Here is a 14,535-nt window from a genome sequence, read left to right as displayed (position 1 = left end):
TTTTGAATAAGGTTTTAGTTGTTCAACTTCTCTCATGAAACTCTCATTTCGCAAGAGAGTGAATCTATGTTTAATTTTCTTTTGTAATTCTTGAAAAATAATTTTCAAAGCAGGATCACGAAATCTTTGGTATTGACGTCTCTGTATGTTCTTCAAACGTATAAGAAGTTGAAATTCACTGTCAATAATTGGTGCATTGAATTTCACTCGAGCCTTAGGAACTGATAAATTCCGGGCATTGAGTATTAAGCTGCTAAAATTTTCTAATGCTCTGTCAATGTCAGCACTATTTTGTAAAATAATATCATTCAAAATTTCTTCGATCGTAGAACGATATCTATCCCAATTAGTCTTGTGATAATTTAACACAGGTCTAGTGGGATTTAAAATAGTTTCATGGGAAATAGAAAATGTTAGGGGAAGATGATCAGAATCAAAGTCAGCATGAGTTAATAAATCACTGCATGAATGACTTTGATTTGTTAGTACCAAATCAATTGTAGATGGATTCCTAATAGAAGAATAACATGTAGGACCATTTGGAAATAAAACTGAATAAAATCCAGCCGAGCAATCATCAAACAATATTTTTCCATTGGAATTGCTTTGAGCATTATTCCAAGATCGATGTTTCGCATTAAAATCACCGACGATTAAAAACTTAGATTTATTTCTTGTGAGTTTTTGCAAATCTCCCTTGAAATAATTTTTTCGCTCACCAGTGCATTGAAAAGGCAAATACACTGCGGCTATAAATGAAATGCCAATACTTGTTTCAATTTCAATTCCCAAACTCTCGATAACTTTGGTTTCAAGATGGGGTAAAACACGATGTTTTATTAGACGGAGGATAACTATTGCAACTCCACCACTGACAACATCAATTCTATCAAACCTATGAACTATATAATTTGGGTTCTTTTAAGTTTAATATTTGGCTTTAAAAGCGTTTTAGTCACAACTGCAATATGCACATCGTGGAATGTTGAAAAATTGAAAAATTCATCCTCTCGCTTTTATAGAGCGAGCATTCCAATTTAGAAAATTTACAGCATTATTTAAAATCATTGCTGAGTTTCAATTTCATAACAATATTAGTTGTAAATTTCATACCTACTTGAACAGCCTCAAACATCGAGTTACAATTCAACAAAGTGGACATTAACTGCAGCATGGATTGTTGTAGGTAATCAATCTTTTCGAGTGTTGGAATACCTAAATCAATACTGGCTGACTTTTCAGCGCCAAACACGAATGGTTTGTTACTGTTTGAATTTGAAATATTACCTGAAAGGACACTGGCATATGAACAGCCTGGTGTTGCCTGAACAGGATTATTTGTCTGAAACTTGTTATCTGAATTCAAACTTTTACCTACAGACACACCTGCTAATGAAAGTGCTGGTGATGCCTGAACAGTATTGAAAGTCTTTTGTATACCCACATTGACAACAGGTTGTTTAGAATTCCTACGTTGTCTGGAAGCAATAATTTTTGACCTTACAGGACAATTAAAGCAATTTGATTTCTGATTTCCCCCACAATTTACACATTTGAAGCTATTAGTGGTCTCTTTCACGGGGCAGATATCTTTCGTGTGACTAGTGTCACCACAAATCATACATTTTGCTGCCATATGGCAGTTTCGAGTTCCATGACCATAGGCTTGACAATTCCGACATTGCGTAAGATTATAGATTTCTCCATGTCTCTTGAGGTTTTCCCGTTTTATTCGCACGTTAAATAAAAATCGTGCTTTTTCCAAACATTTCAAATTATGTACTTTGGTACGATCAAAATGTACTAAGTAATTTTCCTGGTGTATTCCAGTTTGAATAATTTTGGCATTTGCTTTTCGTTTAATCAAAATTACTTGGATGGGGGCAAAACCAAGTGATTCTGACAAGCATTCTTTAATTTCATCAATAGATTGGTCATTTGAAAGACCTTTCAAAACAGCCTTAAACGGTCTGTCGTTTTTGGCATCAAAAGAATAAAATTTATACATCTTTTCAGTCAAATGTTAAATGTTAAAGATGTTTATGGCCATCAAAAGATTCGGCCAAAATACGAATTTCGCCTTGGCGGCCAATTTGAAAATTAACTTCTACATCCGACAGAAATGATGAAAGTTCTGATCGAAATGTTTTAAAATTTGTTACAAATACTACAATAGGTGGAACTTTAACCTTCTTGCCTTGGATCAATGTTATTGAAGAATATTTTTTTTTTTCATGTATTTTCAAATTATTGGTATTCTTTTGAAGGGTTACTATGTCTGTATTAATAACCAGTCCGTTATTTGTTTGTCAACTGGTTACATTGTATGACTCTGTATAATATCTTACTTAGATAAATCGACCAGCTCAAACCGATGTAGGGGTATGAGGTGGGACCATCATCATCATCATCATTCATAACGGCTTTATGCTCAGTATGAGAAGTTTGAACTTCTTGATCCCCAACGGAAGAAAGAATATCATACCTGTTAGTCGAAATTTCAGCGTCACTTGGAGGAGATGCCTCACGTTTCCTTGAAGCCGCATCAAAGCGAGCTTTTTTATTTCTTCCAGGCATAACTGGAAAACTTCACTACACTTTTACTTCACTATAGAATTTAAGTAGAAATATCTCAAACCAAATTTACTCACTAAACACTCGTTAACGTCAAAAACAAATTTATTACTTTGCGTTTCAACAGGTAGTCTTTTACAAAGATTGCCTGTTGAAAGCGAAAAACAAAATTTCAATATCTCTCGGTAGTCTAAGACTTAGCCTCGAGCTGTTGGTAAAATGCGACCATACTGTAGAACAGTTCAAGTCGATCTGACAATAATTCATGATAAATACTTTTCTAATAGAGATGGTCGGGTACGGGTATTTTTACCCGAAACCCGTACCCGACGGTTTCGGGTAACGTAAAAAAATACTTTACGGGTTCGGGTCGGGTACGGGTAATTTAAAAACCAAGGCCTCGGGTTCGGGTCGGGTACGGGTTTAAAAAATTCTCAATTGGTCGGGTACGGGTAATTTGATTTTCGTGCATTATGAGAATTTAATTTTTAACATTTCAATCCTAGGTGTTTTCTTAGTGTCGATAATTGGAAAGATCGAACAAGAAATCGCCCATTCTCACTCAACGAGACATCGGCCAATACCTATTGTGACAGTTGTCGGCAGTGTTTGCACCAAGGGAATGACATCATGCTGTCTCTTTCTAATAAGAAAGTCAATAGTTCTTCCTGCAACCGTTTTGAGTTAAATGGAATTTTTGCCAGGCATTTTTCATATTTGTGAGGAAAGCCGCGGAGCATTGCACAGTATAAGGCAACTTAATACAAAGGCTGGTTTAGTAAAAAAAGTGTGGATAAATGCGACAAAAATATGGTATTTACTTAATTTTGGGGTGCTGAACACCAATCTCCATTCCATTTTTTTTTGGGCCGTTCATAAAGCACGTGACCTAATTATTAATGATTTTAGCATTTTTCCCCTTAGTTTTTTACTAAATAGAATTATATCTTCAACCACAAGCAACGCCACAAGGCGTGTTCCTCACAGAATCAAATTCCGTAGCTTTTGCAAACCCCTCAAATCAACCAAATTTTGCGTTTTTTTTTTTGAATTAAAACACAATAGGTAATACAAACTAACTACGAATAAACTTTTTCTTCGACACCAAAAAAATCCAAGCTATCATTGAAGCTGTTTTAAAGTAATGTATGCCAAACTTCGAAAAGTCATAAAAACACAGATCTCATGATATTGCTCCCACATTTTGCATTTAAGCACTTGAATGTTATAGCAATAAAGGAAAAATATTATGAAACAGCTGACGTAAAAAAAATTCAGGTGGATGGCCACTGATTCCCCACTGTGCATTGAGATGTTTGGTAAGAAGCAAATATGTATATGAGATTTGACAGCGATAGCATAGTCTTGGTTTGCACTGTGACCAGGGATGTACAGAAATATCTGTGTTATACCGATTTTTAGATTGAATCGATGACACCGAATCTGTACTAAAAAATTACAGGTTTTTGGCAACTGCAAATGAATTATTAAATTTTTCTCAAGTTATAAACAATATTAACTTTGACTTTATTATAATATTAAGATTTCAGGTTGCTGCGATGTTCACATAAAACTCGTCGTTTTTTTACCTATACCAGACATGCACTTTTCATAGTGGACCTCTTTCTTATAGTGGACCATCCGCCTGGAACACTGGGTTCATTAACATTCATTCACATTCACACTTGGGTTTTGTCTAACTCCGGCCATCATCTCGAGAAAACCATATATGACAATTAGTGCATGTAACGTGCGAGGTACCCAGGTATTTTGAAAAAAAAAAAAATCCAGGACGGGTCGGGTTGCAGCAATTTCGGGTTTTTTTTTCTTTCGGGTGCGGGTAGTTGGAATAGATATTTTTCGGGTTCGGGTCGGGTACGGGTATTTTAAACAAACCAGACTACGGGTTCGGGTCGGGTACGGGTTTGAAAATTTTCGATTAGTCGGGTACGGGTAACAAATTTCCCATACCCGACCATCTCTATTTTCTAAGTATATGAGCTATGAAAATTGTAGCTCAAATATATACGATTCCGCAGTTTCACATTTAGCGTGTTATGATCGGAACGGTTCTCAATGTTGACATTCCAGATGTTTGTTTTTTCTATAACTTCATTTCGCGCGCGGTACGGTTTAGGTTCGTGAATAACCGTTTTTCCAATTATTGTTCTTGTGTTATTCTACTGTTGAATTAATTTGCAATGGATAAAAACGTATGTTTCCAGCGGCTGTTCAAATTGTATTGCAGTGCGTATCCAGAGAAAAAAATCGAACTTCAAAAAATGTGCACTGAATACTGGAATTCCGTCAAGCAAAAAGATAATTTTGCCTCCTGCTTGCAAGAAAGCGAGTCGGAATTGATTGCAATTGCAAATCGAAATAAAAATCGCTATCAACAGTTTTTCAGTCCAACTAATAGACAAGAGTCTACAGTAAAGATAGGATTCTACCAACAGTAGATCCGGTTGAAGTTTCTTCCACTACTAGTTGCCCCATCGATCAAACAACAGATCCGAAAGCTTGACCAAGTCGGCGATATTATTGTCCCAAACAGGATAAGCTTACATCGAAGTTGAATGTAATCAATGCAGACATTGCCGGTTTAGAAATTCGCATTCGGAATGATGTTGCAACACTGTCACAAGAAATACAACTCAGACAATTTTGGAAACAGAAATTAGAGTTGGAAAAAGCGATTAAGAAATTTATTGACAACCAGCAGCGTCAACAACACTTTCGTGATGGGAAAAAGCAAAAAAACTGAAACACTTTTGAATGATGAACCCCTTGAGGCTGCTAAATTGAGAATTTATCAATCTCCGGGACGGCCGCGTCGCGATGATGAGCAACAAATTTTGTATACTATTCTGCAAATAGCACAATACGGTGCTTCTACGCATGACCGTCGACGAATGGATCAGCTCCGTACTGTAAAAACACTTGATGATCTTGTCGAAAATTTGAAGTTTCTTAGAGTAAGTTTACTGAGAACTTTTTCTTATATAATCTTTTTTGTGTGTTCAAAGGGATTATGGCTATAACCTCTCAAGGTCCTATGTGTATTACCGTTTAAGACCCAGGAGACCTGGATTGTTGGAAGCAGCGAAACACATAAACACCGTTCCTGTGAGATTAATCCGAGCCACGAACGACTTACACAAATTCCATCAGGACACACGTTTTTGCACCACTACGATTCGCAGCCAATTATGTAGTTCAGGTGTTATTATATTCCTAAAGAGTTTAAGTTGAGTATAATACTTTTCTTGAAATCATGCGGCGAAGACGCATAATCGAGGGCAAGGAAACGAGGCGGCACTAAGCCGCCGTGGTTTCCGCAGTCCGAGCTGGACGCCGACCCGCCGTCGGAAGCGGCGGCCTCTCGCACCCAAACGACTGATCTACTGGTTTGCTAGGTCTACTCAAACAGAGTTTTCTTCCCTTAGTTAAGTCCGAATGAGCGGTAGCGAGTAAGGACAGCATTCGCTCGAACAGCGAGTCGGCCGAAGTCCGCGAGTGTTTTGCTTTTCAAATGACACTTTGAAGCGAAATACATGTTATTCAATGCTGTGATGATGATGACGATAATAACATATTCCGCATCACTTCCCCTTGACCTTGTGTCCTTTCGGCCTTGTATCCATTCGGCCTCGCGTCCATTCGGCCTCACGTATATTCGGCCTCGCGTCCATTCGGCCTCGCGTCCATTCGGCCTCGCGTCCATATGCCTCGTGTCCGTATGCCTGCCGTCCATTATGCCTAGCGTACTATGCCTCGCGTCCGTATGCCTCGCGTCCGTGTTCCTCGCGTCTGTATGCTTAACGGGGTGTCATCGGGCTGCGCAGGTACACAACCTCCATTAACTACTCAAACAGAGGTTTTTTTTTTACAGAGGTTGGTACTTTCGAGAAGTTCATTTTGTACCAACTTTTTTGGAAGATTTCTTCCTGAGTGTTACGTATGTCTTATGTATGTGGTAATACTACCACATGATAGAATTGGAACGTAAAAATTTTAAGAATGCTGGAGAAACGTTGGCCGAGATATGGTGCGAAAGCCATATTGATGGGTATGCTGTCTTTGCAGAGTATATCGATCCAGAGAACTCAGAATTAGCGAAAACGAGTCTTGTTGAAGTGAGCGAACAATGGAAAGCTGAACATATCAAATCTTCTCAGTACTTTTTGCAAATCGTAAAGTGCCACAATCAAGATTGTTGCAGTCCCTTTCGAAGCAAACTGGCTACATTTTTCCCACATCGCTTTTTGCCAGCTCCCGTGATAATGGAGTATAAACCTCAAATTAATATCGCAACGGATTCATCATCGATCGTTAATAATGATGGACAAACAAGATTTGCATCGCTTTTCCAAAATATGGCTTTATTTGATTCTTCGAACGTTGCATACGATACATTTTGCCCCAGCCTTGCTGATAAAATCTCTACACGTATTTGTCTGCATTGTAACCTTTATTTTGCTTCTTTACGTATGTTGAAAAATCATCGTAAGATTCATTCAAGAAAACAATGTGAGATGAAATACAAACCAACAAAGATTTACGCAAAGAGAAATGAAGAGATGCTGGTTTCGATGAACGAAGAATGTTGGGAAGTAGAATGGTTAGAAGAGGACGTATTGGAAACTGATGGGGTACCATTTTTACATCAGCACGCATGGACTGGTGTTCCGGTTGTAGACTTATCGAAGCACTTCTGTTCAGTTTGGAAACCCGAAGGCAATGTTACTGATCAGCGATGCCAACCTTTTTTTATAAAAAGCTGGAAGAATTCAAAATAAAAAACTGGAGAAAACTGGATATATAAATATGAAGCTTTTACATAAATTTATTTGATTTTCGGTTCAAAAATGCTGCACCGTATTATTGCATGTAACCAAAAAGGCTGAAAGAAAATTGTTTACTCATGGAGATTATAGTCACTGGCGTACTTGAAATTGAGTAGATTTCGAATAAAATCTTACAACCGAGGCGCATGAATGCACAAAATACTGAAAAGACCATACATGTGATGGAAATGAGTTCAAAAAACGTGGTGATGAACAGAAAACTGGAAAAACTGGAACAATTTTCAAAAAACTGAAAATATTCAACCTTCAGCTGTTTCGCTGACGATTTTAAAAAAACTGGAGATATCCAGGAGAAACTGGAGGGCTAGCAACGCTGTTACTGATTATCAAGTTGAAGCTTCATTCGCTCTATATTCTGTTCGCAGCAGCCTCATAAGCACCGTAAGGGAGAGGTTCTCCTCTCGTGTGCGAGAGTATGCCTGCTATGAGCGAGAGCTAGAATCAGCGTTGCCAATAAAATCTGGCAAAACGAAAATAAAAAGTCTGGCAAAAATCTGTCACTCATTTTTGGATAAAATTCCTGGCAGAATTGAAAGTGATGACCTTTTTTTTTTGCTCTCGCCGGGTGTAGGTTGGTAAAGGCCAGGCACACGGCCCATCTCGCATTAATGCGAGACGTTCGGATGAAATCTGGCAAATATCTGGCTCATTTACAAATATCTGGCAGATTCTGAGGTTTATCTGTTTGTCTTTCTCGTGCAAACAGAAATCTGGCAAAATCCAGATTTATCTGGCACAATGGCTACGCTTTTTTTTTGCTCTCGCCGGATGTAGGTAGGTAAAGGCCAGGCACACGGCCCATCTCGCATTAATGACCTTTTTGCGAGACGTTCGGATGAAATCTGGCAAATATCTGGCTCATTTACAAATATCTGGCAGATTCTGAGGTTTATCTGTTTGTCTGGCGCGCAAACAGAAATCTGGCAAAATCCAGATTTATCTGGCACAATGGCAACGCTGGCTAGAATGTTTTTATTCTACGTTCTACCTACATTCTCTCATTCTTCGCCAAGTGCTTCTTTCGGCAAACCGAATAATTACAACTCACCCTTTTGTTCGCTACTACGTGAAGCGTGGTCGTTTCGAATGCTCGCCTGCAAGCCGAAGATTTCACGAAGAGTGCTAATTCACACTCCCTCCGAATGCTCCTTATGAAGCGATAAACTCGAGTACGATGCGCTAGTGGTTGGCTGGAACAAAGCCGTGTAAATGTAAGGCTATATTTCTTGCGCAATGTAGAGAATATAGGTATGAGCCGTTGCGGAACAGAGTGCTCTATAAACAATTTTTTTCGAGAAAGAGTTTTTCGCATGAACCGCAATTACCCAAAATACTGAACTTAGGACATGATGGAAATTTGAAAAAATCAAACTTTAAAGCTTCTTTAAACCAAGCTGAAATTTCGTTCGTAACAGAATGACCATTTTGTTTCGGAACAGAGTGGTCTACGTACATTGATCGATGTTATACCATCACGTGCAAGGGCGGATTAAGGCAAAGGCGAAGCAGGCGGTCGCCTGCTCGGCAATCATTGGAGGGCGCCAAATGTGGGAGCGAAAATATTGAAAACCAAAATTCAAACCACAATACTAGTTTGAATGTTCGGCAAATTAAGTTGGTTTTTTTTTCAGGATAGCTTATCGAGTCAATAAAAAACGCTCTCAATTGTTCAATAAGTGTGAAATTTGTTACGGAAAGTTGCGTCCGTGGCCCAAAAAAAAAATTCATTCCGGATAATCGAATCACAGTAAAAATATTTGAATTTGTGATTAACAAAAAGGCAAAATGGGGTAAAATCTTAAGAAGCAAAATAATAAATTGAACATTGATTATTTTCACTTAATTCGAAAATGACACAGATGGTAACATATATTCCAGAAGGGATGGTAAAGGTAAGATTTCGAAATAAAAATTAAAAACCAACAGCAAAAAAATAAAATTTTTATTATAAGTTTTACACAATAGCACTTGGGGGAAAACGCCAATTGTCATCAGGCCATGCTAAGTTCTAGTGATGTTCAAAATTGATTACAGCTAATATCATGTTGGTATGAGCTTGTCGGCGTTCTAGAAAATTACCAAAATTTTAGACTGTCGTAATTTGTCATTATGAGATTTCTGTCTTGCTTTTTTATTGACGCTTAGTTTTTCAAACGAACATTACATGTTTTGTCTTTTCAACCACAGTATAACTGAAAAAATTAAAAAGTCTTTAATAAAAACATAATTTACGCTTTTTTAAATTATTAGGATATATTTAATTAAGTTCAATTGATTAGCTTTCTAAACTATACTGCCGCGCATTTGCATTTTCACTAAAATTGAGTTAATCGGCGGAAATGGTAGCTAACTATGCATAGCCTCGTAGCAATAGATGGACTCAACAACTTTGTTCTGAAAAACTTCGGGAAAACATCCAAACATATTGTCCCATCTCATAAGATGCAATGGTATGAAATCATAAAAACGAGTTTTTCTCGGCTTGCTGAAAATGCAAATGGGACTGACATGCTATGCGCGGCAGTATAGCGAAGCTTAAAAATATGGTAACTTTGGTCAAATAAAATATTACTTTCTAGCACGCTGTTTTTTTTTTTTCATTCTCGCTCATTTTCCGTCGGTCTAGTCCCGCCACTGTTGTTGTGCCAATCACCGACGCCCAGGGAGGCGACTCTACCCAGGACCCTAACTTTCGACCCGTTTTTATTAACGGACCGGCGCCAACGGCTTTACTTCCTCATGCGATGGAAGGCGTGATCCCAGAGATTTTTCGCCTCAGAAAATCTCCTGGTGCCGGCTAGGATTGAATCTAGACCAGTTGGGTTGGTTGTGAGTGGATCACGCCAACTCACAACCATCGACACCTATGTCGGCGGTGGGATTCGAACCCAGGCGTCAAGCGTGGTTGGCGGAGACGTTACCAACCACACTAGGCCCCCGCTCTAGCACGCTGTTCTTCGATTGGTTACATTTTTATTTTGGTTACTTACAAACCACCCTAATGAAAAACAAGTTTAAGATACCTAATGTACATTAAAATAATTTACATCTGGTTTGGAACGATTTTTGCAAATGACCAGAAGCCAATTTTGGAATATTTCATTATAAGCCCTCGATTGCCCAAAAAAGTCCCAGAAAGTCAATTCTTGACCAACATATTTTCTCGGGATAACACTAGTTCTCGACGTTTTAAGTATTTTTAAGACATTTGGAATTGAAAAAAAAAACAGGATTTTTGAATTAACGCTGTTTTTTTTTTAATTAATGCGTTTTTTACGCGGATTATCGATTTACCGCGGTTGTTCTTACGCGATACCGCGCTAATTAAAAAAAATTCAATGGTTTTCGAATTAACGCGGATTTGGAAACAAAAACTGCTGAGTATTTATTGAGTAAAAGACTTAATAAAAAAAAATCTCCGCCCTCCTAATGATCAGAAATAACCGCCAAAGAGGACAATTTTAAATACTGGTCGTCGAGCGTCTCGGTTTCTTTTTCTAAAACCTTTCTTGATGGGTAACTTTACGCGGATTTGTGAATTAACGCGGGTTTTTTAAACGGTTTTTTTTTCGAGGTGTTTCCCCCGCGTAAAAAAACTGACTGTAAACAATAAAACGAAGGAGGCGCCAAATTAAGTTTTCTCCTGCAGCTCAAATCAGTTTTCGTCCGCCCATGATCACGTGTGACATGTGACATGTAATAGGTAGCAGATGCAATGTAGTGCATTATATCACATGTGATTTATAACATGTTGCATATGATATAACACCATGTAACACGTAAAATGTGAAATAACATGTGTTCCGTTTTTCGGGAAGATGAGATGTGCGAGGGCATGCGCAAAATTTTACGAACGTGCTTGCATAAGTTTTAGCGTAAGTTCGTTTATTTCGGAAATATTGAATTTATTTCTGAAAGACCATGAATTTTAAATTCATAAACCATAAACCATCCCCATATAAACGAACGATCTTTCAAAGTCTGAAACAATCAAGCAACGGTGTTCGCTTCCACTGATTTCTTTTACTTCTTCCCCCGCATCCAAAAATTTTTGCTTCAGATCTCCTCTTCCACTCGGCGGGCTCATTGCTACGGCCAGTTGCATTTATTACGAATTTTTAACTAAGCTTCAACATGAACGCTCGTCGATTCCACTACTTGCAGGCGATGGCTTCGCTTCGGGAAGAGTGAACGACAACGAGCAAAACGGAATAGCAGAGAACACGAACACTCTCTGCTTATAAACAGCATGTGGTGATTCAAAACGAAGGCATTGTTCGGTTCGCTCAAGAACAGATACAAAGAGAGTTATTTCCGAACTAGCTTGGCCAAGATCAGTGCTTATGAATGGCATGAGGCGAATATCAGCAACACTGCCCGAAGGATAGTATGATTCGGTTTTAAAACCGATTTGTTTTTGTTAGTTACGTTATTCTGTTACTAAATAATCATCAGCAGAACTTTTTAATTCGTTTTGTAATGTAATGTTCATCTAACATGAATTCATTTAGCAATCGATTACCGAATAAATCGAACGTTCATAAATTGGATTGATAGTCAGATTAAATGATTTCAATAAACGATGACAACTAGAAAAAAATGAATCAATTGTAAGTTCAATGGGCACCGTTGCTTTCTACGATTTCAGAATATTTGACTGCTTTTTTTTATTAGAAGAGTAAGAGATATGTGTGACATAGCGGGGGAGGGGGTTCAGTTATTATTACGCGAGTGCTACGTGGGGGTTGGGTGGAGTCCAAATTCTTCAACAACTGCGTTACGTAATATATGAACGTTCCCTAACCTGTTATAAACCACAGCATACAGATACCAATACCCACATGAACTGCCCATAAATGCATAACAGTCCCATGTAATTTCTCATCACTTTTTGCTTAAACCTCAAAAACTTCTTCACATACTCGGTGCTCTCAAAAAATCGCAAGGAAAAGCTTTTTGTTGCTAAATTGATTAGAAAAATGTGAATTTTGGTCAGTCCCATGTTACAAATATTCGGAAAACAAGCTCAACAATAACTAGCATAAAAATTATGGTCACTATAATAGAAATACCAATTGAAGTACTAATAGGAAAAATAATTAACTTGTTGTCTATACAAGTATTCTGTCATAAATATATTTACCTCGGATAAATGCATTTTTGCACACACGTTATACACACATACACGTAATACACACACATATACGCTAAACACACACACACACAAACATACACATTAGAGTGGCCATTTTTGTAACATCATCCGATTTCGCTGAGCGCCGGGCGGAAAAAGTTTCCTTTTGACGTGGTACTACGTCTTTCTTCACTATACTAAGGTACCTTCTGGGATAACTGGATTGAACATGTAACGTTTTGGTTGGTTGGAATGAAAGATTTTAGATGCTAATAGCGCTCAAACAACTGTTCCGATTTCAATAGTTAATATACCGTTGGAAAGCTAAAACATACAAGATTTGTATAACATGATAATTTCAGTTACCATTTTCTTATTACTCCGTGAACATTGCGGGAAAGTTTGAATGTCGAATATCCACATACATTTTTCATACGATTGGTATATTTCCCTAACGCAGACTTCAAAAACATAGACGAAATGATTTCACGCATTCAGTCATTGGCTAGCAATACCAGCCAATTAGCATCGCATTCATCACCCACCGTAAACGACGAAGAAAGAAAGCAGAGATGCTTCCACGTGATTGGTTTTTCCCCCAATCACCCAAGTTCCCCACCCCACACTGAGTGACACTATAAAAGGACATTTCGTGTTGAGAGACGCTCATTCCCTGGTCGACCGTCAAAGCGAACAGTTCGGCTTCCCTTCGATCTGAGTTGGACCCCACCAGTGGTGATCTAATTCAGATATCGTTGTTGGAATACAGCCCGAAACTGGACGTGATCGGCACTGGGGACCTTTAGAAGCCGTTGGAAGGGATCATTGGAAGACTTGGAAGCCGTTTGGATGCTGCCGATAGTAATTTGTGTAGGTATAGTGTGTCGTATACCAAGTGTGTGTGTCTGAGTAGCGTTGGTGAGTGTATGTGTGTGTGAGAAGCGTTAGCGCGCGCGCGTGTGTGTGTGTGTGTGAGTGGCGTTAGCGTGTGTATGTGTGTGTGAGTAGCGTTAGCGTGTGTATGTGTGTGTGAGTAGCGTTAGCGTGTGTATGTGTGTGTGTGTATGTGTGTGTGTGAATGTGTGTGTGTGTGTGACTGTGTGTGTGTCTGTGTTTGAATGTGTGTGTGTGTGAATGTGTGTGTGTGTCAATGTGTGTGTGTGTCAATGCTTGTGTGTGTGTCAATGCTTGTGTGTGTGTCAATGTTTGTGTGTGTGTGAATGTGTGTTGTGAGTGACGTGTGTGTGAATGCATGTGTGTGTTTGAATGTGTGTGTGTGAGTGGCGTGTGTGTATGTGTGAGCGGCGTGTGTGCGTGTATGTGTGTAAGTGGCGTGTGTATATAAGTGACGTGTGTATGTGAGTGGCGTGTGTATGTAAGTGGTGTGTGTATGTGTGTGTGTAAGTAGCGTGGGTGTGTCTAAGGAGCGTGTGCTTGTGCGTAGTGTTTGTATATAGCGTGTGTGTATAACGTGTATGTGTGTGCAAAAATGCATTCATCCGAGGTAAATTTATTCATGACAGAATACTTTCATAGGCAACAAGTCAATTATTTTTCCTATTAGTTTGTATGCTATGGTTAATGAATGGTGTATGTGTTTTTTGTGAGGTGTTCATGGATTGTTGTGTTTGGTATTTGTACATTTGGTGTGTGTTATATACTATGGCTACGGCAGAATTAAATCTTCACACTCACAATAGTCCCACGTCAAGCCTACGTTTGTGCACTCAAGCACATACCCTCTAACTTTTTACTCCAAAAATAAGCCATGAAAACATGAAGTTGATCCGAGTTCATTTAATGGACCCACAAAACGCTTATATTAGAAAAAAAAAAGATTCTCATAAGAACTGTTGTTTTTTATCTCTTTTTGAAGTTTTTTGCCTTAGTTTCTTAAAATAGTTGTATATTTTGCGTCGAAATACTCTTGAATTATAAAATCATTAGGGACATTCACAT

The 14,535-nt window shown here is 38.4% G+C and overlaps 1 protein-coding gene across 3 annotated transcripts in view; it reads left to right on the top strand.

Annotated features, from left to right (window-relative positions):
• The window catches only part of LOC129732909 (clathrin heavy chain), a 116,376-nt gene that overhangs the window by 94,660 nt on the left and 7,181 nt on the right, over positions 1-14,535 (top strand). The window lies entirely within an intron of this gene.

Source organism: Wyeomyia smithii, chromosome 3 (assembly GCF_029784165.1).
Source record: "Wyeomyia smithii strain HCP4-BCI-WySm-NY-G18 chromosome 3, ASM2978416v1, whole genome shotgun sequence".
NCBI lineage: Eukaryota > Metazoa > Arthropoda > Insecta > Diptera > Culicidae > Wyeomyia > Wyeomyia smithii.
This window is presented reverse-complemented; position numbering and strand designations above follow the sequence as displayed.